Raw genomic sequence first — 24272 nt, 5'->3', positions numbered from 1 at the left:
AACAGATTTACAAGCATGACTATGCTTTAAGGCAACACTTAGTACTGTAATAGGGTGCAGTTTGATGTTGTCACTGTAATTTACAACCCACCAAAGGGAGTAAACATATTCATATCTGCTTATTCAGCTATGAATATACAGTACCTTGGATAGGCCTACAAGCACCTCTTGGTTTGCAGGCAGGGAAGGTAGTGAATATGTTGGTTTTATTCCATCAGACCTTTTTCATTTTTAATACTTGTTTAACTTTCCCTCACCCCAAACAAGCTATTTTAATGGGCTTTTTTAGATTTTGGAGGTGGTGGCTGGGTGCATGTAGCCATGCACACACATGGTAGACTGTGAAAAATGTATTGCCACCCAGCCGTCTGCCCGATGGAAACCTGCTGAAATGTCAATGAGGTTTTCCACTGAACAGAGAGATTGATATTCACTCTGCAGTCAGCCTGCAGTGAAACCCAAGCCAGGATTATGTGATTGGAAATGATAGCTACTCAAATACACAAACCCCCTTTTATTAGCTCCGAGATTGTGTGAGTTTTTCTATTCCTCTAAATCCTCTCTTAAAGGATTCAGAGGAATCATGACATACAAATTGTCCCTGTATTGCTACTGTATTGACATTGAAACGGAGCCTGTCAAAAGAGCTGACTAGGGACAAGTTATCACTATGAGGGGGGGTGCAGCTCTATTGTACCCTGAAAACATTGAAGTTCTCTCTCTCTCTCTCTCTCTCTCTCTCTCTCTCTCTCTCTCTCTCTCTCTCTCTCTCTCTCTCTCTCTCTCAATTCAATTCAATTCAAGCGGCTTTTTTGGCATGGGAAACATGTGTTAACATTGCCAAAGGAAGTGAGGTAGATAATATACAAAAGTGAAATAAACAATACAAATTAACAGTAAACATTGCACATACAGAAGTTTCAAAACATTAAAGACATTACAAATGTCACATTATATATATATATATATATATATATATATATACAGTGTTGTAACAATGTACAAATATTTAAAGTACACAAGGGAAAATAAATAAGCATAAATATGAGTTGTATTTACAATGGTGTTTGTTCTTCACTGGTTGCCCTTTTCTTGTAGCAACAGGTCACAAATCTTGCTGCTGTGATGGCACACTATGGAATTTCACCCAGTAGATATGGGAGTTTATCAAAATTGGATTTGTTTTCGAATTCTTTGTGGATCTGTGTAATCTGAGGGAAATATGTATCTCTAATATGGTCATATGTTGGACAGGAGGTTAGGAAGTGCAGTTCAGTTTCCACCTCCTTTTGTGGGCAGTGTACACATAGCCTGTCTTCTCTTGAGAGCCAGGTCTGTCTACGGCAGCCTTTCTCAATAGCAAGGCTATGCTCACTAAGTCTGTACATAGTCAAAGCTTTCCTTAAGTTTGGGTCAGTCACAGTGGACAGGTATTCTGTCACTGTGTACTTTCTGTTTAGGGCCAAATAGCATTCTAGTTTGCTCTGTTTTTTTGTTAATTCTTTCCAATGTGTCAAGTAATTATCTTTTTGTTTTCTCATGATTTGGTGGGGTCTAATTGTGCTGCTGTCCTGGGGCTCTGTGGGGTGTGTTTGTGTTTGTGTTTGTGAACAGAGCCCCAGGACCAGCTTGCTTAGGGGACTCTTCTCCAGGTTCATCTCTCTGTAGGTGATGGCTTTGTTATGAATGTTTTGGGAATCGCTTCCTTTTAGGTGGTTGTAGAATTTAACAGCTCTTTTCTGGATTTTGATAATTAGTGGGTATCGGTCTAATTCTGCTCTGCGTGCATTATTTGGTATTCTACGTTGTACATGGAGGATATTTTTGCAGAATTCTGCATGCAGAGTCTCAATTTGGTGTTTATCCCATTTTGTGAAGTCTTGGTTGGTGACCCTGTGTGAAGAAATGTGTGTGTTTTTTGCCAATTTTAACCGCACACTTGTTGTTTGTGTACATGGATTTTACAATGTCGTATGTTTTACCCCCAACACCACTTTCTATCAATTTATATAGCAGACCCTCATGCCAAATTGAGTCGAAGACTTTTTTTGAAATCAACAAAGCATGAGAAGACTTTGCCTTTGTTTTGGTTTGTTTGGTTGTCAATTAGGGTGTGCAGGGTGAATACATGGTCTGGTACGGTAATTTGGTAAAATGCCAATTTGACATTTGCTCAGTACATTGTTTTCATTGAGGAAATGTACGAATCTGCTGTTAATGATAATGCAGAGGATTTTCCCAAGGTTACTGTTGATGCATATTCCACGGTAGTTATTGGGGTCAAATTTGTCTCCACTTTTGTGGATTGGGGTGATCAGTCCTTGGTTCCAAATATTGGGGAAGATGCCAGAGCTAAGGATGATGTTAAAGAGTTTTAGTATAGCCAATTGGAATTTGTTGTCTGTATATTTGATCATTTCATTAAGGATACCATCAACACCACAGGCCTTTTTGGGTTGGAGGGTTTTTATTTTGTCCTGTAACTCGTTCAAGGTAATTGGAGAATCCAGTGGGTTCTGGTAGTCTTTAATAGTTGATTCTAAGATTTGTATTTGATCATGTATATGTTTTTGCTCTTTATTCTTTGTTATAGAGCTCTCTCTCTCTCTCTCTGTCTCTCTGTACTTCTCCAAAGAAATGCTGAATGGAGAAATAGGTATTGCAACAGAGAGAGGAGAGAGGTATATGAGCCTGTGCAGTCTGATGAGCATCCTAAGATATGCACACACACACACACACACACACACACACACACACACACACACACACACACACACACACACACACACACACACACACACACACACACACGACACATACTCTCACTAAGAATTCCTGCAGAGCCTTCAAATAAAAAACAACAACATTCAAGATATTTCATCCTCAATATGATTAGGTGTATTGTATGTCTGCCGCCACTCGGCTCAGTTTTTGCTTGCGCCTGGTGAAATACTGTATACTCACACTAGCTTTTAATATCTACATGTATCTATCCTTGTGCCTGAGGGTGCTATTTCATCATTATATCTGCCGTGATGTACATATAAATGCTAAAATCCAAGCAGGGAATAGAGAAAAGCTCACGGGAGCACTCTAGACTACACTGTTTCCAAATATTCTAATCGGAGCGACATTTGTTTGTTTAATATGAGGGAGTGCGTACGTGGGCATGCGAGTGGGAGGGGGATTGAAGATCGACCATTTGTGTGTCTATCTCCTGATGCATGAACATGATAAACTCCATTAGCTCTGTGAGGTCAGCGGTGCACACAGCATCTCCTTTGACACTGAAACATAACAGGTGTTGACTTTGACCTGTTTAGCTGTATCAGCAGTCTGTCTCCTATGGGAATATTAAAATAACTTGTCAGAAGCAATACATGTAAACACAGTACAGCGGAAGGACAGTTGCTTGTCTCTCTCTCACTTTCTCTACTTGGGAGGGTTCCAGTTGGGCTCCGTTCAGGCAGCAGACGCTCGCTTGGTTTGCTCCCGGCTCCTCTCACTGATTCCCTCCCCTTGAGACACATCTCACCTCTAAGCTCGAGAGAGAGCCAGTGATGGAGGAGAAACAGCTTTTGCGTCCAAAAAAACATTTATGAGGCACAAGGATGATCAACCTGTTGTCCAACGACACACACACACACACACACACACACACACACACACACACACACACACACACACACACACACACACACACACACACACACACACACACACACACACACACACACACACACAGGCATGTGCTAAGATGACAGGCTGAGAGAGAGAAAGAGACAAAAAGAGAGAGAGGGGAAAGAGAGAGATAGGGATGCATTCTCCACCTCACTTCATTCCTCTCCCTCGCACCCAGAGGCTTCTCCAAAGCTTTAAGTCAAAAACAAGCTTGGATTAAACAACCGAGCAGCCAGCCACTTCCCAGGTCCTCTCTGCATACTGTTTGGCTTTGATATTTTAGTCACTGCGGTGTCTTCTGATAATGAGTCCCTCCTTCAATCCCTCTTCTCCTCCTCCTCTCCCTCCTGTTCGTCTCTCTCTGACTTTCAACACTTGCTGTTTCCTTTGGCCTGAGCTAAAAGGTGAGAGATTCATTTGCCATTCTAATTAGCCAGCCCCCGTGGGTTGAAGGCAGATTGGTTTTCAGACACTTCACATGAGCTCTTCTGGGGCTAAGGGAGCTTTGCCATCATGTCACTGCACTCTGTACTCTCCGTCCCCTTGGACATGTTTCTTGTGGCAGTCATAGTCAGCCTGTTATTGCTGCCTTTAATTCTCAAAAGACAAACTGTGTGGAACTCCACATTCATGTTCAACAACAGAGCGCCATGGCATGAAACAAGCCAGAGCAGGTATGTTTACGTTTATTTATGTTTTTTCACATGGTGTCTGATGAACATGGATGAACATTACTGACTTTGACAACTTCACAGGGATTGAAGCCTTGCATGATGTGAGTCTGTGGAGATCTCAATTCTATTCAAAGACGAAACACCAAATTGGGTCTAGATGTCACACTTTTAAGAACATTAGTGAAAGTTGTCTTCTATTTACATCCCATTGGCTATGATGAATCACTGCTCAACCAGAGGAGAGGCTCCATAAACATTGAGTGTCATTTGAGGTTTTCAGTTATTCTCACACACTTGAGTTTGCTTAGAGAAAGAGGGGATTGCGAGAGAGAGAGAGAGAGACACACAAAGAGAGAAGTCTATTCTAAGAGTTGTGTTTTGAGTCATGCTCGGCGGTGGCGGAGAGGCCAGATTCATCATTCTCACAGCCTGTGTCTGGAAAGGGAATTATGCGTGAGTAATTCATTGTGTCTGTACAATCGAGTCTGTACTGTATATCATTAAATTATTGAACTGTGCAGCAGTGGAGGAATAATCACAATAGGGACAACAATAAAACAGACAAGCTGATGTCAGTGGGATAGCAAATCATGATATATCATTCTGTGATACATGGGAAACAAATGTGATGCTGAACAGGCAATCATGTACAGCTTGTCAACTTAATTAAGACAAACTATTAATGCATTCCCATCTCATATAGATTCATTACAAGCTAACGATTGAACGAGTAATGACCCAGAGAAATTCCCTTGTATTGTCTGGATCTCTCTTTCTCCTCCCTCCCTCTCTCGCTCTCACTTACACACACTTAGCCAGATTTGCACTTTAGGGCTAGCCTTGGCTGCAAAAACGTACATTTCCAAGCGTCCAATTGAGCTTTCGCCAAGGCTCTTTGTGGAGTTTATGCACTAAATTTAGTCCAGTGCTAAGGGCTCTTGTTAATTATACATCCATCAGTGTGGATGTGGGAGCCGCATTGATTGGTTTCTCTCCCAAGGAGAAGGGCCTGAGTGTGGACACCTGATGGCTCATGGCTGCTATGCTAGCCTCAGCCTTATTGCCTACAGCCTGGCTCACTGAATTAGCTCTTTACTGGAGTGTAGTATCTGAGTCAGCCCTATCTAAAAGCCCCATTAGGCCTGCTCAGTTCAGTACAGGTATGGGCTGGTTGGCTGACTATAGTTCCATAGAAGGCCAATCAGTGGTGCCATCAGCAATTTCATCCCTCAGTATCTAGACTTCTAGCCTCAGGTGGGGAATATAACGCTGAGAGGACAATGTATGAAATCAATGCATGTAAAAACAACCAAATGAAGTGGGGAAATGAGCTGTATGTACAGTATACTGCCTGATCACAACCAGAGAGCAGAGAGACTGGAAATGGGATTATGTAATAGTGCTTCACTGCAACATGACACCGTGGCCACTCAGCTGTGTGTGTTATTTACAAATGATAAATTCCTGGTTTAACAGCTATTCATCTGTGCCATATTATAAGCCAATTATGGATTGTTATATTGTTATTGTGAACTTGTTCATATTATTGTTAGGCTATCTCAGTCGAGGAGAACGGTCTCCCCTCCAGTTGTAAATTGCTATCCTATCCAGCCTGTCCCAGACCCTAACCCAGACCTGATTATCCATGGTGGTGCTGCAGCTGCAGGTGACCCAACCAACCAGCTGTCATCATAAGAGAGACCTCTCTCGCTCCCATCTGTGGCTGTGAACCCCATCAGGGCGACAGTGAGCCAGGCAGCCAGGCCACAGGAAGAAGCCATAATGATAGGTCCCCAGCCACCAGAGCACCACACTGAGCACTAAGCAGCACGGCTCATCACAAACAGCCTTGCTACTGGGGAATTATGTGGACTGACCTGGCACAGCAACACTCCATTATCCGGCGCACTGCTCCCGGGTTATGTTGTCGACAGTGGATAAGCTCTGAATTTGCACTGCCAGCCAGTCAATAAAATCGCTTGTCACATGTAAAAATGTGGGCGATAGGAATTGATGGATCATTGCATGCACTTTCTTGTGTGCTCGTTTTTTGTTGTTGTGTGTGTGTGTGTGTGTGTGTGTGTGTGTGTGTGTGTGTGTGTGTGTGTGTGTGTGTGTGTGTGTGTGTGTGTGTGTGTGTGTGTGTGTGTGTGTGTGTGTGTGTGTGTGTGTGTGTGTGTGCGCGCGCGTGTGTTTTTGGTTGATTGAGTGATTATGTGTGTTGTGTGTGTGTGTGCGCGCATGTGTGCAAATGCATCTGAGTGATAATTCGTATGTGTATCACTGTTTGGGTTTCAAATGAGGCGTAGATGACTTTCACATGCAATCACAGAGCGCAGAAAAATAAGTTTACCCAGTGACGTGTGTGGAAGCTGTGGAAAAACAGAGAGCGAGCGACAGACTAAACACACAGCTCACAGCAGGAGAAGAGAGGTGTTTAGGCTGCCTAATCAGCTGCCTGGGCTCAAACAGCAGCTTCAATTTAATTCCTTTTATGCCAGATAAGATAATACAACACATGCAGCAGATGTGACGGTTTAATTTAACATATTGGGATGACTTGTCAGGATTATTATTCAAAGGAATTCCCAGTGCTCAGCCCGCTCCATGCCGCTCAGGGAGCCCTGCCTTTAACAACTTAATGTCTGTGTAAAATACTACAGCAGAGCCAGGTTGCAGTTGTAAATGAGAACTAGCTCTCAACTGGCCTACCTGGATAAGTAAATGTGAAATATATATTTTTTTTAAAGGCTGGGTTGAAACAGAGTTGAGCAATTAAAGTGGTGTGAAACACTTGCAAGTAATGGAGCTGCTTGCTTAGGTTACAGCCAGGTGCCTGCCTTTTGTGTCTCAGTGCGATGGGGCACGGGCCACGCGAACCTTGACCTTAACAAGCCAGCATGTACCTGCTGTGCTGTGGCATCCGGGTCGGTCTTCTTTAATCTATCTGTGCAGAGAGAGAGGGGGGAGAGGGGGGAGGCAGAGGCACGGCAGTCAGAGCACAATTTAACAGAAACACCTTGTCTGTGACTTCTCCTCGACTGAGATTTGAATTACACATCAAAGTAAAATCTGGTAAACTCCAGCAAGGTGTCACTGATGGAATTTCACATCTAAACCTAGCAGAACAGAGAATGTCAGTTTGAGGGCGCTAAAGTGCCTCAGCCTCTGAACGTGTCGTGAGCCAGACAGTTTTACAGTGGATATTACTCGTGAGGATTACTTTTCAACAGTTGAAACACATAGCGATCTTAACCAGGAGAGTTTCAAAGCCACTCAGACAAGATTCAGAAGGGATAGAGCCAGTATGTCTAAACCGGGCTATTCTGTCTCTGCCTTATTAAATGAAATGAAATCAAATTGTATTTGTCACATACACATGGTTAGCAGATGTTAATGCGAGAGTAGCGAAATGCTTGTGCTTCTAGTTCTGACAATGCAGTAATAACCAACAAGTAATCTAACTAACAATTCCAAAACTACTGTCTTATACACACAAGTGTAAGGGGATAAAGAATATGTACATAACGATATATGAATGAGTGATGGTACAGAGCGGCATAGGCAAGATACAGTAGATGGTATCGAGTACAGTATATACATATGAGATGAGTATGTAAACAAAGTGGCATAGTTAAAGTTGCTAGTGATACATGTATTACATAAAGATGCAGTAGATGATATAGAGTACAGTATATACGTATGCATATGAGATGAATAATGTAGGGTATGTAAACATTATATTAGGTAGCATTGTTTAAAGTGGCTAGTGATATATTTTACATCATTTCCCATCAATTCCCATTATTAAAGTGGCTGGAGTTGAGTCCGTGTGTTGGCAGCAGACACTCAATGTTAGTGGTGGCTGTTTAACAGTCTGATGGCCTTGAGATAGAAGCTATTATTGTCTTACATGGCGTATTTTCTCTCAGATAGAGCAACCATTTTTGAATGGATACTACAATGCCATAATAAACCTGATCTGAAGACTGAATTCCCTTTGTTGAATTGGAGAATACACAATAATGTTGGTACTAACATAATCCAATGCTTATTGTAGCCTCTACTAATCTAGACAGTACCAGTGTGTGTCTCCACGTGGTCTGCCTCCACTATGTCACTTATCTAAAACCCTTCTTGCACCCCATTCCCTACACTAGCTGGTCTGTGCCACCATGGCACAGTCAGAGAATGACAGCTGGCTGTTTGAGTGTCAGCCAATCAGATTCCCTTTCAATGCCACCACCTCCTCCCTAAACCCTGGCTGTAATTCCAGTGCATTCCCAGGTCTCCAGTCCCCAAGACAACCCCAGCGTCTCTCTCTCTCTCTCTCTCTCTCTTCACAGTAAAGCCCACAGCTCTATCTATCTAGAATATGCTAATGCTGAACATTCCTGCATTAGCTCAGCTGCCATGACAACTCCTGGGCTTTCTCACGTGTGTCCGGGCATGTCTTGTACTGTAACTGATATCGTGTCTGGACTGCCTGGCTGGCTCAGGGTTTGAGTGTGAGATATGCAGGGTTGGGGGTTATTTTCAAGTGTATTCTGTGATTTTTCTGTAACATGCATGTGATGGGTATTATGTCAACGCCTTTTCTGTTCAATGAAAAACAACAGTTTTGCTCAAAAGTTAGGCCATTGTATCCACAGATAACCACAGTTATAGTATTTTAAAGCATCTCTCTCTCTCTCTCTCTCTCTCTCTCTCTCTCTCTCTCAAAAAGTCCACCCCCAAGCCTTATTTACAGCAAACTAATTGAATTACAAATCATAGAATCATTGGTGACTGCAGAGGGTGTGTCTCCCCATAGTAGCCAGCGGAATTGGATTGCTGCCTGGCCCAATCTGCCAACAGACAGTTGAAGTGTATTTGAGCTGAGCTTGTGGTGCATGTGTCTGCCCGAGGAAGATGTGTGTCAGCCTTGTGTCACTGCACACTGCAGCGCTATTTAAACAAGACAAGTGAAGATGCTTTGCAGGGCCTTTCGCTTTGATTAATGATTGTGCAGATGGTTTACAGCTGCCGTTTACCCAGGGAATTAACTTTAATATTAACAATGAAGCAGGGTTGAGCCCAGACAGCTGCGTGCCACTCTGTGGTCCCTGTACCAACAAGTATAGAGACCCATGGGCAACCTCAAGCCTGGCTGCATAGCCGCGGGAAGAAGGGGTGCAGAGGGTGCTCTAGCACCCCCTTAAAATGTTTAATTATTATTACTTTTTAATTAAAGGAAAACAAATACATTCACAAAAGTAGTGCACTGGGCCTTTACTAGTCCTGTATTAGCAGACCGATATAGCCTTCTGTAGAGCAACCAAAAATAATTACAGGGCTGCAATAAATCTCATTGTATTGCATAACTCGTGCATGCATTGTATTGCAATGCTGGTGCAGTAAAATAATCCATTCCAGTTTAATGAATTACAGTGTAGGCTAATCCAAGTGTAGGCTATGATACAATGTAAATGGAGAAGAAGGCTAAGAAGCTGTCAGCAGGCAGATCAAAATAAATAAATAAACAAAGTCGTCGGGTGAATGGAGAAGATGCCCATTGTGCGGTCATTCAAGGTCCTTTATTTACCCTGATCACAATGAGAACGGGATGGTTGCATTTTGGCTTCTGCTCAGATGGTTGAAGCCAGCAGGAACACATGCAGCATACATACACACACCACCGGCTCCAAACCTACCACAGATCTTACTTGCAGGGGTGTAGTGCACGTTTTTTGTTGCGGGAGCGCAAAGAAAGATATAAATTACATCATTTCCTTAAAGTTTGTACTGACAGATATAGCCTATCATTACAGGGCTTTCCAACCCTGTTCCCGGAGCTCTTACCGTCCTATAGGGTTTCACTCTTACCCCATACATTTTGTAAACCAGCTAATTATTAGAATCAGGTGCACTAGATTATGGTTTGAAGGAAAACCAACAGGTTGGTAGCTCTCCAGGAACAGAGTTGGAGATCCCTGTTATCAAATGCATCCTTCATTTACAACGTCTGCCTACGCCCACACATGGTCAAGAAAATGTTAGATTTTTTTAGACCCTCAAATACCAAATAAGGCATACCTATAGGCCATCATCACTGTCAATCATGAATGATAATTATTTACGTTTTACTGGTGAATCTGCATCTGCAAACCAATTATTTGATTGATCTCAATTAGTTTCATGGGAATAGCCTATTTGTATTTATTATGGATCCCCATAAGCTGCTGCCTTTACTTTTTCAAATCTTTACTAACGACATGCCACTGGCTTTGAGTAAACCCAGTGTGTCTATGTATGTGGATAACTCTACACGGCAGCTAATACAGCGCCTGAAATGACTGCAACACTTAGTAAAGAGCTGCAGTTAGTTACAAAACGGGTGGCAAGGAATAAGTTAGTCCTAAATATTTCAAAAACTAAAAGCATTGTCTTTGTTACAAATCATTCACTAAACCCCAAAACCTCAACTAAATCTTGTAATAACTAAATGTGGAAATTGAGCAAGTTGAGGTGACTGAACTGCTTGGCGTAACCCTGGATTGTAAAACTGTCTTGGTCAAAACATAATAAAGCGCTGCTCTACCTTAACAGCACTATCAACAAGACAGCTCCTACAGGCTCTAGTTTTGTTGCTCCTGGACTACTGTTCTGTCGTGTGGTCAGGTGCCACAAAAAGGGACTTGCAATTGGCTCGGAACAGGGCACCACGGCTGACCCTTGGATATACACAGAGAGCAAACATGAATAATATGCATGCCAATCTCTCCTGGCTCAAAGTGGAGGAGAGATTACCTTCATCACTACTTGTGTTTATGAGAGGTATTGACATGTTGAAAGCACAGAGCTATCTGTTTAAACGACTAGCATACAGCTCAGACACCCATGCATACCCCCCAAGACATGCCACCAGAGGTCTCTTCACAGTCCCCAAGTCCAGAACAGACTATGGGAGGTGAACAGTACTACATAGAGCCATGACTACATGATACTCTATGCCACACAAGCAGTAGAATCAGATTTTAAAAAACAGATAAAAATACATGGAACAATGTGGACTGTGAAGAAACATTGGCGCAGACACATGCATACACACACGATAACATATGCACTATGCACACACATACACAGACTTTGTGTTGCAGTGGAGTATGGGCCTCAGGGCATACACTTAGTGTGTTGTGAATTTTGTAATTCATTTATTGTAATGTTTTTTAAATGGTATAACTGCCTTAATTTCGCTGGACCCCAGGAAGAGTAGCTGCTGCCTTGACAAGAACAAATGGAAATCCATAATCAATACAAAACAGATCTTGAGTGTAATTTTAAACGATTGAAGCTCCCTTCTTGGCTCTAAAAGGACAGCTTTGATTTGATTAGTTTGAACACATGGTTACAATGAACCCTATTACCGAATAGAAGAAAACCGAATATCAATTCATAGAATTTATTTTGCAGAGATTGAATCATTGAATCATCAAATCAATGGAATCATCAAATAGATTGAATCATCAAATCAATGGAATCATCAAATAGATTGAATCATCAAATCAATTGACCAAGTAGTGAACATATATCATTACTACAGAACTGAAGGAAATTCATTTTAAAACGGCCATAAAATCAATATTTTGGTGTGGTGTATTCATGCGTCTCAATAAACTAGAACCAAATGCATTATTACCTGCAACTTGGCCCAATTCACATTTCCAATTTCCCACCATGACATAGCCTACCAAGCTAGAACGGGCCCTGCGTCTCAACCAATAGCCAATATAGGCTAAATATCCCAAGCAGGGCTACAGCAACTTTCAGAGAGGATCAGGCTCTTGGGTTTTCCATTGGCCACTCTGGTTTTAACGATGTCGCTGTAACCAAGTGACTTGGTTCCACTGTGCAACAGCAGGTCGGTGGAGTTTTATGAACATCAAGGCAGACACGGTGAAGTTGTCAAGCCTCCAACGGGCCTCCGCAGTGCACACGTAGCCTCCGTAGCCTATGGTTCTTTGTCATTCGTTAGCGAAAAGACAGAGAAGAAACATTTACATACCTCTAGGCTGCTGTAGTCTACATATTTATTTGGTTTGTAATTGTTTTTCATGGCATTTTTGTGGTGATTAAATATAATTTATTTAAATTTCATCAGAATACATTTTCCCTTTTTATTCTCAAATTGAAAAAAGTGAGGTCCCTCGGGCTCCCCCAGCACCACACACCTGCTTACTTGTAAAGCGAAGGCAGCTGCACTGTGCTATATCATCAATAAAAAATTATATTTCCACCCCCAAACTACTTCCCGAGGCTATGCCTGGCCAGCCCTGCTCCAGCCACAGGCCACAAATCACAGACCACTCTCCAGCGACGGACTGGGACAACAAATCAACCCAGGCTTTTCTAACACACCGGACCATTTTTTCCATCGAGGCACTAACACTGGACAGTTTTTTCCCTTGAGGACCCCATTATTAGCCAAATCAAACTAATTTTGTCACAAAACCCACAATTTAGACAGCCCCACTGGGTTAAAGATGGATCAGCCCATCTGTCATTTGCCCGAACTGCCCTATGGCCAGTCCATTTCTTCCGCCCTCCCTACCCTACCAGCTCTTTGCAGAGAGTAATGCACACTGTAGAGACTAAAATATACACAAGCACTAGCAGCTCTGCTTGAATGACAGAGGATAAATAATGTGATGAGAAACCAACAGATTTTAATCATGCCTGTTATGTATACTGTACATCTTAACATGCACATGCTCAGACAGGGCCAACTTGGCCTCCTCTGCATTCTAGGTTTGAAAAATAAGAGACTGATGTTGCATACCAAATGGTACCCTATTCCCTTTATAGTGCACTACTTTTGACCAGAGCCCTATAGGCTACAAAGTAGTGCACAGAATATGGAATAGGGTGCCATTTGGGATGCATCCTAACACTGCATTGTACCCTACCTCAACAGGCCTATTGTCTATAAGCTATATAAGACAGAAGCTTTAGTCTACAAGCTACAGTATAAGACAGAAGATTTGGACCCCTTAATATGCAGTCCTCTCCTGCTAGCTAGCTCTGCTAGCTCCAGCAGCCCAACCTCTTTTTATTCCCTTCGAAAAGAGAACATATGTTTTAGCTTGTCACAGTGAAGCATATCCCCCCTCTGCACAAGGCTGGAACTGAGTAGGATTTCCATCAATACTGAACATGCCTTTTCCCACTGCCTCAGCCCAGCACGGTCATTATTCATGCTTTGAAAGGTTTAATTGGTGTTATGAAAAGTAAAGTACGAAGCCTGTGATATCCATTATAACTATGCAAGAGCCCGGGCCAGAGTGTGGCTGACACTTTCTCACACTTTCCCTCCACAGTTAAATTCTCCAGCAAAAATAAAATGTGCAATCGTTGAACCATAAAGTGAGAGAATTATTGAGTACAAGAAGACATTCTCCTCCAGGGTTACTGATCAGGATAAAGTGATGACTTGACCAAATATTGGATTTATCATAGAGTCGAAGAAGAACAAATATCCTTGTAATATTTACCCAGCCTTTTATTTAAACAAAAGGTATCCACTGAAAATCAAACAGCTCAATTTAAAAAGGTTGAATATAGTACTTTTGACGTTTGTGGTTATGGGAAAAAGGTAAGCACTTCAACCATATAATCTGCTTTTAACAGGTATTATCTAGATTTTGTTAACGCTACAGGCTGCCCTAGGTCGCAATCTCCATGTACTTTGAGAACTGGATTTAGCTCTCGACGCTGTATGAACGGACAAGCGCGGCAACGATGGATGTGTACTGTGTGTGTGTGAGCAGAGCTGTTTCCTAAATGGCTACTGGAATGGACCAAAGGGACAGGGCCGACGACAGCAGAGAGCAGTTGAATCTCTCCAGCACTCCACTCCACCAGACACCACTTGTAATTAGATATGAGGGGTGGGAGATAGAGACGACTTGTTCGTTCACATTTCACACACACACACACACACACACACACACACACAAACGTGCATACACATGGTGGCAGGTAGCCTAGAGAATAGAGTGTTGGGACAGTAACCAAAAGGTTGCTAGTTCAAATCCCTGACCTGGAAAAGTGACAAATCTATCGATATGCCCTTGAGCAAGGCACTTAACCCGAATTGCTCCAGGGTTGCCGTTGATAATGGCAGACCTTGGCCGTGACCCCACTCTCTGAGGGTGTCTCAAAAAACACATTTCCAATTCAGACATGTGTATTAATATACAGTATGTGTAAAATAGGACAAATTTGAGCCCTCACCAAAGTATTATAACTTTCTTTATCACGCGCAGGCACACACTCGCACGCATGCACTGACTGAACGGACACAAACTTGTTAGCTCATAAACCCAGTTTATATTAGATCACTTAGGTTTGAGATGGTTGACAGGCAAGGTGAGGATGACAAGGATTTTCTCAGGCACTACCAGAGACGCACTATTCATTAGATTGTTTTCATAGTTTGAGTCAAACACCTCCTGAGGACCAAGCACTTTTCACCCAGTGCAGAGCAGAGGAAATACCTGACGACAGTCTAGTATCGAAGCCTAAAGTCAAATACACAGTGGAATAAAATGCCACCCAGAATTACTGTCTCCCGAAGATTGAAAAACGTCTCTCCAGGGAGAAAAAGCCCTTTGCCTTATCTCCCTAACATACAGTTCCTTCGGAAAGTATTCAGACCCCTTGGCTTTTTTCCACATTTTCATGTTACAGCCTTATTCTAAAATTAATTACATTTAAGAAATGCTCAGCAATCTACACACAATACCCCATAACGACATAGAAAAAACAGGATGTTAGAAATATTTGCAAATTTCTAAAAAATAAAATGCCTTATTTACATAAGTATTCAGACCCTTTGAAATTAGACTTGAAATTGAGCTCAGGTGCATCCTGTTTCCATTGATCATCCTTGACATGTTTTTACAACTTGATTAGAGTCCACCTGTGGTAAATTCAATTGCTTGGACATGATTTGGAAAGGTACACCAGCCTAGATAAGGTCCCACAGTTGACAGTGCATGTCAGAGCAAAAGCCAAGCCATGTGGTCTAAGGAATTGTCTGTAGAGCTCCGAGACAGGATTGTGTCGAGGCACAGATCTGGGGAAGGGTACCAAAACATTTCTGCAGAATTGAAGGTTCCCAAGAACACAGTTGCCTTCATCCTTCTTAAATGGAAGAAGTTTGGAAGCACCCAGACTCTTCCTAGAGCTGGCCGCCTGAGCAAACTGAGCAATTGGGGGAGAAGGGCCTTGGTCAGGGAGGTGACCAAGAACCCGATGGTCACTCTGACAGAGCTCTAGAGTTCCTCTGTGGAGATGGGAGAACCTTCCAGAAGGACAAACATCTCTGCAGCACTCCACCAATCGGGCCTTTACGGTAGAGTGGCCAGACGGATGCCACTCCTCAGTAAAAGGCACATGACAGCCTGCTTGGAGTTTGCCAAAAGGCACCTAAAGACTGAGAAACTCATTGGCCAGAATGCCAAGCGTCATGTCTGGATGAAAACTGACACCATCCTTATGGTGAAGCATGGTGGTGGCAGCCTCATGCTCTGGGGATGTTTTTCAGCGGCAGGGACTGGGAGACAATAAAGGATCGAGGCATAGATGAACGGAGCAATGTACAGCGAGATCCTTGATGAAAACCTGCTCCAGAGCACTCAGGACCTCAGACTGGGTGAAGGTTCACCTTCCAACAGGACAACAACCCTAAGCACACAGCCAAGACAACGCAGGAGCGGCTTTGGGACAAGTCTCTGAATGTCCTTGAGTGGCCCAGCCAGAGCCCGGAATTGAACCCGATCTTAGATTTCTGGAGAGACTTGAAAATAGCTGTGCAGCAACGCTCCCCATCCAACCTGACAGAGCTTGAGAGGATCTGCAGAGAAGAATGGGAGTAACTCCCCAAATACAGGTGTGCAGCGTCATACCCAAGAAGACTCGAGGCTGTAATCGCTGCAAAAGGTGCTTCAACAAAGTACTGAGTAAAGGGCCTGAATACTTATGTACAATGTGATAGCAATTTTTTTTTTAACTAGCATTTCTAAAAACCTGTTTTTTCTTTGTCATTATGGGGTATTGTGTGTAGATTGATTGATGAGGGCAAAAAATATTTAATCCATTTTAGAATAAGGCTGTAACCTAACAAAATGCGGAAAATGTCATGGGGTCTGAATACTTTCCGAAGGCCCAGTGTTTCCACCTCTTAGTGGGAGAAACAAGAGTGTCTTTCTCTTGGCTGAAAGAAGTGGGTCATAGTCAAACCATGGTGGTTCCAGAGGGGCTGGGAGGAGAGAGGAGGTCAGGAGAGGAGGCCAGGAGAGGAGGGAATGAGAGGGCTGTTAATCTTGTCCCTCTCTCAATCTCTCTGATATTCAATTATATTCAGCATTCCGGTGCAATAAAGAAACTCGGCCAGCTCACTCTTGTGTACTTTAACTGAATGCACAGAATTATTCAGCCCGGCTGGCTACACAGTCATTGTTGTAAACTGCAGTTGGATGAGCCACTAAAAATAAAATATGTGATGGCTTCATTTGAAACACTGGCTGACCTACCATGGCTGTGCGATGGAGTGTTCAATAAACAGTAGCCACAAACCTATTTACAGTCAACCAGCTCTAGTAAGGGACTGTGTAAAACAAGGAAGCAAGCAGAGGTGTAATGCATGGAGATCTACACTACTGTAGCCATCAGGCATTATCAAAGCAAAAACACAAAATAAAATAATGTTGCACATTCCAGTGGTTTGACATTCCCTATGACGTCCTGCTATGACAATAAATATCAGCAAGCCTTAGCAACTACCATCCTCTCATGACATCCAAACAAGGGCCTCACTACTGTGCAAACATACCAATTCCTTACATGAACTGTGTTGAAACACAACGGTCTAGGTACAGGTTGCTCTGACACTAGTCTCTGCTAGCTTTAGGCTCTGACTGTTCACCTCTTTGTTCATTAACAGGGTTTTCTTCAAAGGGCCCCACGGCCCACGCGCTGCCTAATGCAACAATAGTGTTCACCGGACCTGCTGTTTCGAATCTCTCTCACTCTCCGTCTCTCTCACCTCCTGTTACGACCTGAATGCTCGGCTATGAAAAGCAAACTGACATTTACTCCTGAGGTGCTGACCTGTTGCACCTTCTAGCCACAAGAGGACTGGCCACTCAGAGCCTGGTTCCTCTCTAGGTTTCTTCCTCGGTTCCTGCCTTTCTAGGGAGTTTTTCCTCGCCAACCATGCATTGCTTGCTCTTTGGGGTTTTAGGCTGGGTTTATGTACAAGCACTTTGTGACATCTATTTATGTCAAAAGAGTTTAATAAATCAATTTGATTGATTGTTCCTGTCCCTTCCTCTGTTCCCAGCGGGCCTCTGCATCACAGGCCCTAGGCCATTCTTCTCAGTGAGCTGTGTGATGTCATCCGTGTTTAGCCATATACACGTCAAATGGGTGCATCCCCATTCCACTCCAGTGGCTCTGACTGCCTCCTATATAAAGGACTAAGTGGGTACTTATGGCTGCTTGGCCATGGTAGCACGGGTAGCTGTATAGAATGTTGATTCATGGTGTTTAAATAGACTACCCCCGGATATCTGACTATGACGCTGGAGTTTCACTCCACTACATTGTTTCACAGGAGTTATCCAGCAGCGGCAGGAGGTGGGTTTTCTAGGGTGTACTACTCACACTATGGACAGCAGAGCTGGGTCAGAGACATTGTGCCACATATTTGAAATGATTTAAAGTGTGATTGATTTAGCTTCTAGTTAGCATTTATTTTTTTACTATTCCATTGGCTCTTTCCAGACAAATTAACTATACGTGCGTCTCAAGTATTTGATATGTGTTTGACCAAGGTCGTCTGTACAGTAAACCTGTTTGCTTCTGTTCCGTCCTATTATTCTCCATTGATAAATGTTTCCACGGATGACAGATCCACCCTTGACAAGAGTCATGCCTTGTTATTCCTCAGCTCTGAATACAGCCTGTATGTAAAGAGAGAGATTACAGTGGTTAGTGGCACTCAGGTTAAAGACTGGGAAGTGTACACAGTGTGAGACGTTACAATAAAAATACACTTTTCCGTTGTACTGTGTTTCAATAGACCTGTATGACTGGATACTGTACTTGAAATGCTGGATACACATTAAATGCATACAAGGAGTTATTCGAAGTAAACAAGTCTCACACGCTAGCAGGGTATTGATTTATTTTTGCATTACTATTGATAAACCAATAAACCCATTAATCAATTCACTGCTAACAGATATTAAAGTCAATGTACTGTTAGCAGATATTGTCAGCTGCTTGTGATTACTCAATACTTAATCAATACTTAAGAGTGCACAGTTGTTTTTGAATAAATCAAGCAGTGTGATTTTTGATTTAATTGACTTCTGTGCAGTTAATCTGTAAAATGGATATGTGAAGTCAGTCTCTCTGAAGCCGAATCTAGAAAAAGTATTCTCTCAACTCTATTGGGGGTCACCCAAACGCATTAGCCTTTTCACATAAAAGAATATAGAGATTGCTTACATCTGACTTTATATCCATCGTTTTTGGGGTTTGTATCATTCTCTGTTTAAGTAGTTGTGTCTCCTGCCTGCTGGGTTACTAAGGAAAACCTCTTTCCATACAAAAACTTGAGCTGCTAGGAAAAGATTTCATGGCTCCCCATGAAAATAAACATACAGTGGAGTGGAGAGTGCCAAGTTATTATAGCTTGGACTCTTTCCAGTGCCTCAGCAGTCAGAGAGGCGAGCCAGAAACCGGTGGGAAGAGAGATGGCAACTGGAGGGTTGCTGGTATAAAATCCTAGATGCCATTTCGCCTTTGAGCACAGTAACTATCCCCCCACAACGACTGCTCCACGGGCGCCTGGTGTGGCAGCCCCCTGCTCCAACGTGTATATGTACTTTGTGTGTCTTTATGCGGGATTGGGATTATTTTTAAAGCACAAGTCAAATTTGGGATGGACCTTGTGTACAATTGACAAATAAAGTGATCTAAATCTGTAAGTGTGTTTGGCAAGGGAGGGCATGGATTTATGATCAAGTATAATTATTACTTATAACCCTGGGTTTGCAAGGTATGGTTTCAAAACTGGTTGTGTAAATATTTTCTTAAAGCCATTCCATTACTTAAACAGTTCCATTTGTCGGTGTGTAGCTATGCGCTGTGCAGCAGCAAATCCAAGCAGAGCCAGAAAGCAAAGCCCGAAGATGCCAGCCTTGCATGACTATGGTAAACTAATACTCAAAGTTCATGGAAGGCGAGGACTGAAAAGCTCAGAGCAAAGTTTCTCAGTAATGTTCCATGTTTGAGTGGTCATATCCTAAGTACTGTGCTTTAAGGGTATTTAGTGAACAAGAGGCACCACTAGCGTGCAATCACCAGACTTTACAAAATCAAAAATCCATGAAAATATCTGTTCTTGTTTCCCTGAGAGTCCAATTAAGTGAAATCCCATCTGGATACATTTGCTGAGTTGCTGTTTCATGTAAAATAGTTAGCTACAGCCCAAGGCAGGGCATTGATAGAGATGCATTGTAGAATTTCAGTTTGTGCAGATTATCGATTCTGATTTTACAAGGTCATTATTGCATGTTTTCAGAATACTGATGAACTTGCAGATATACCTGCCCTGCTGGGTTCCTTGGACAAATGCCAACTTAATAACGATTGATAAACATCTTCTTCCTATGCTTATATCTGGGTAATATAGACATTGCATTCATGACACTAAATGCTCTGCAACCCACCTTTGATTCCATCATAGCCTCATTGTGAAGGAGTCTGGTAGACCTCAAACGATCTCACAGGCCTTAGTAATTAGCCTGTGAACAAGACTTTTCCAGGTAATGGATGATTAGGAGATTAGGTGACACTTTAATGACAGGACTATTCAATCGTACAAGTTACATATCGACTGGAAACGGACCACCCCGGGGTGCCTATATTCTCTCCTGAGATGTACAAAAGAAAAATGGAGAGTTGTACCACCTCTGCCACAAACGAATTCCAGAATCCCAGCGCTTTGGCGTGTTTCTGTGAGTGGCTTTAGTACACAATAACAGCACTTACAGTTGACTGCAGCAGCTTTCGCAGGATAGAAATTTGACAAACTCACTTGTTGGAAAGGTGGCACTCTTGTGAAAAAGTTGAAAGTTACTGAGCTCTTCAGTAAGGGCATTCTACTGCCAGTGTTTGTCTATGGAGATTGCATGGCTGTGTGCTCGATTTTATACCTGTCAGCAACGGGTGTGGCTGGAACAGCCGAATCCACACGGTGTCCACATACTTTTGTAATTACAGGGAATTCGGAAAGTATTCAGACACAAATGTTAACGAAAATATCACATTTACATGCAGTAAGTATTCAGACCCTTTATTCAGTACTTTGTTGAAGCACCTTTGGCAGCGATTAACAGCCTCGAGTCTTCTTGGGTATGACGCTACAAGCTTGGCACACCTGTATTTGGGGAGTTACTCCCATTCTTCTCTGCAGATCCTCTCAAGTTCTGTCAGGTTGGATGGGGAGCGTTGCAGCACAGTTATTTTCAGGTCTCTCCAGAGATATTTGATCAGGTTCAAATCTGGGCTCTGGCTGGGCCACTCAATAACATTCAGAGACTTGTCACAAAAACACTCCTGTGTTGTCTTGGTTGTGGGCTTAGGGCCGTTGTCCTGTTGGAAGGTGAACCTTCAAGCAGTCTGAGGTCCTGAGTGCTCTGGAACAGGTTTTCATCAAGGATCTCTCTATACTTCGCAATGTTCATCTTTCCCTCCAACCTGACTAATCTCCCAATCCCTGCTGCTGAAAAGCATCCCCACAGCATGATGCTGCCACCCTATGCATAACCGTAGGGATGGTGCCAGGTTTCCTCCAGAGGTGATGCTTGGCATTCAGGCCAAAGAGTTCAATCTTGGCTTCATTAGAGCAGAGAATCTTGTTTCTCGTGTCCTGAGAGTCATTTAGGTGCCTTTTGCTGAGGGGTGGCATCCGTCTGGCCTCTCTACCATAAAGGCCTGATTGGTAGAGTGCTGCAGGGATGTTTGTCCTTCTGGAAGGTTCTCCTATCTCTACAGAGGAACTCTAGAGCTCTGTCAGAGTGACCATCGGGTTCTTGGTCACCTCCCTGACCAAGGCGCTTCTCCCCCGATTGCTCAGTTTGGCCGAGTGTCCAGCTCTAGGTAGAGTCTAGGTAGAGTGGTTCCAAACGTCTTCCATGTAAGAATAATGAAGGCCACTGTGTTCTTGGAGACGTTGAAAGCTGCAGAAATGTTTTGGTACACTTCCCCAGATCTGTGCCTCGACACAATCCTGTCTCGGAGCTCTACAGACAATTCCTTGGACCTCATGGCTTGGTTTTTGCTCTGACATGCAGTGTCAACTGTGGGACCTTAAACAGGCAGGTGTGTGCACCTTCCCAAATCATGTCCAATTAATTGAATTTACCACAGGTGGACTCCAAGTTGTAAAAACATCTCAAGGGATCATCAATGTAAAAGAATGCACATAAGCTCAATTTCGAGTCTCATAGTAAAGGGTCTGAATACTTATGTAAGGTATGTTTTTTATTTTTTATACATTTGCAAAAACTTCTAAAAACCTTTTATTCACTTTGATTTTAGAATGACGCTTTAATGTAACAAAATGTGAAAAAGGGAAAGGGTCTGAATACTTTCCGAATACACTGTATAGTGTATCTCTAAATCACCACATTTGGCCATGATTAAACATGCAGCGTGGGGACGTATGTATCCTTGCCTGGGGAGCCAACTTTTTTTTGAATCCATTATTTTACCAGGTATGTTGACTGAGAACACATTCTCATTTACAGCAACGACCTGGGGAATAGTTACAGGGGAGAGGAGGGGGATGAATGAGCCAATTGTAAATTGGGGATTATTAGGTGACCGTGATGGTTTGAGGGCCAGATTGGGAGTTTAGCCAGGACACCGGGGTTAACACCCCTACTCTTACGATAAGTGCCATGGTATCTTTAATGACCTCAGAGAGTCAGGACACCCGTTTAACGTCCCATCCGAAAGATGGCACCCTGCGTCCCCAATCACAGAGGAAAGAGTGCCTCCTACTGGCCCTCCAACACCACTTCCAGCAGCATCTTGTCTCCCATCCAGGGACTGACCAGAACCAACCCTGCTTAGCTTCAGAAGCAAGCCAACAGTGGTATGCAGGGTGGTATGTCCAGAGGTGCCGAGGGTGAGATCGAGAGACACAGCTGCTGTGGCGGCTGTTTCTGATACTGGGTCTGCCAATCAGAGCAGGGTGACACAGGACAGGGGGAAAGCCCCTGGGTGAATCTCAATTGTCTAATCATTATTGCTCATGTCCTCTCTCACCTCCTCAATACGCATTGGAGAAGGTTCAAGGTTCCTCCCCTCAGACTTTGCTTCACAATGAGTTTTGAGAAGGAAACAAGGAGAGAAGACACGACACAGGAACAAAAAAATACATTTGAGATTCACCCCATTCCTGGATCCACGGAACAGCTTTCCCGTGATGCAACTGTCTGCTAAGGAAACAACTAGAAGGTACAGAATACGAGACACTGACAGACACTCAGTGGCGACCCGTCATTCAGGGCAAATGGGGCAGATATGTTGAATTGTTTGGGAGGAATGACTGTTTTTTTGGCATTAATTTGTGTCTCAGTTAATAAAGCCGCATACAAACATGCCTCTTTTTTGCTTTCTTGAGTAAGGCAACTCCAAAATGCAGGTGTTTCAGTCTAGCTCAGTGCTTTCTGCCGTGGTGGGGCAGCCAGTGGAAAATACGGAGCGTAGGGGTTGGTAATGTTCTCTAATGGTGCCGTGATTGGCTCAGTGTTCAGTTTTCACTCATGGGGAGACTACATCACTGCCAAATCGAAGGGTAGAGCAAAAAAATTCAAGCCCTTGGGTGCTGCCATTGAGTTACATTTGACGTGGCCATCCATGGAGGCTCAAGGTCATTGGCCACTGATAAAATGACATCAAATCACATTGTATCTACAGCAGCTTTGATTGGACTGATAATGTCAACATCATACTTTCAAAATCTTAGCTAGCAGTCATCATCATGAATCAAGTCGAGAATCTACTGGCAAATCCTTTTTAATCCTTCTCATATGAAGAGAAATAAGGAAGAGAAATTATAGATAAAACGTATCGGTGCTCATCGGCCATTGGACAAACATTGCACAAGAAGTTGGAAATCGCGAATTCAACAATTGTTTGGAAGGAATCAGTGGCTAACTGCAAGCATTGCAAAGCAATCACTAGCTTGCTATTCAGTGGAGTGGGTGTGTGGTCCCAAGTCTGGGTTTAAGGGTCTCTTTTCCAAGCTTAAAATTATAAACATTCAACATTGACCATGGTGTCAATCCAGCATGACTTCTGCCTCGTTCAAAACAACTGGAAACTCAGAACTGGGAAATCTGATTCCAGTGAGTTCAAGACAACTGGGAACTCTGAAAAGAATGAGCTCTGACTGGGAAAATACTTTTTGAACTGTCATCCAACTCGGAATTGCAAGTCAGGAACTTGGGCCTCTTTCTAGAGCTCCGACCTGAAGATCGCTGCTTTCTAACTGTAACGGCGTTCGTCTGTTGAAGGAGAGTCGGACCAAAATGCAGCGTGGTGGTTACTCATGTTCTTTAATGAAAAAATAGCGATACATGAAATAACTAAATAAATACAAAAACAACAAACGAAACGTGAAAACCTAATTACAGCCTATCTGGTGAACACTACACAGAGACAGGAACAATCACCCACAAAATACACAGTAAAACCCAAGAAAACACAAAATACTAAGACCAAGGCGTGACACTAACCTTGTTTTCCCCCCCTGTTTTAGAGAAATGTCATTATCGAATATTGTAATAGCTT

The sequence above is a fragment of the Oncorhynchus tshawytscha genome, linkage group LG04, assembly GCF_018296145.1.
Source record: "Oncorhynchus tshawytscha isolate Ot180627B linkage group LG04, Otsh_v2.0, whole genome shotgun sequence".
Classification (NCBI taxonomy): domain Eukaryota; kingdom Metazoa; phylum Chordata; class Actinopteri; order Salmoniformes; family Salmonidae; genus Oncorhynchus; species Oncorhynchus tshawytscha.
The sequence above is the reverse complement of the archived record's forward strand: the minus strand, read 5'-3'. Positions refer to the sequence as shown.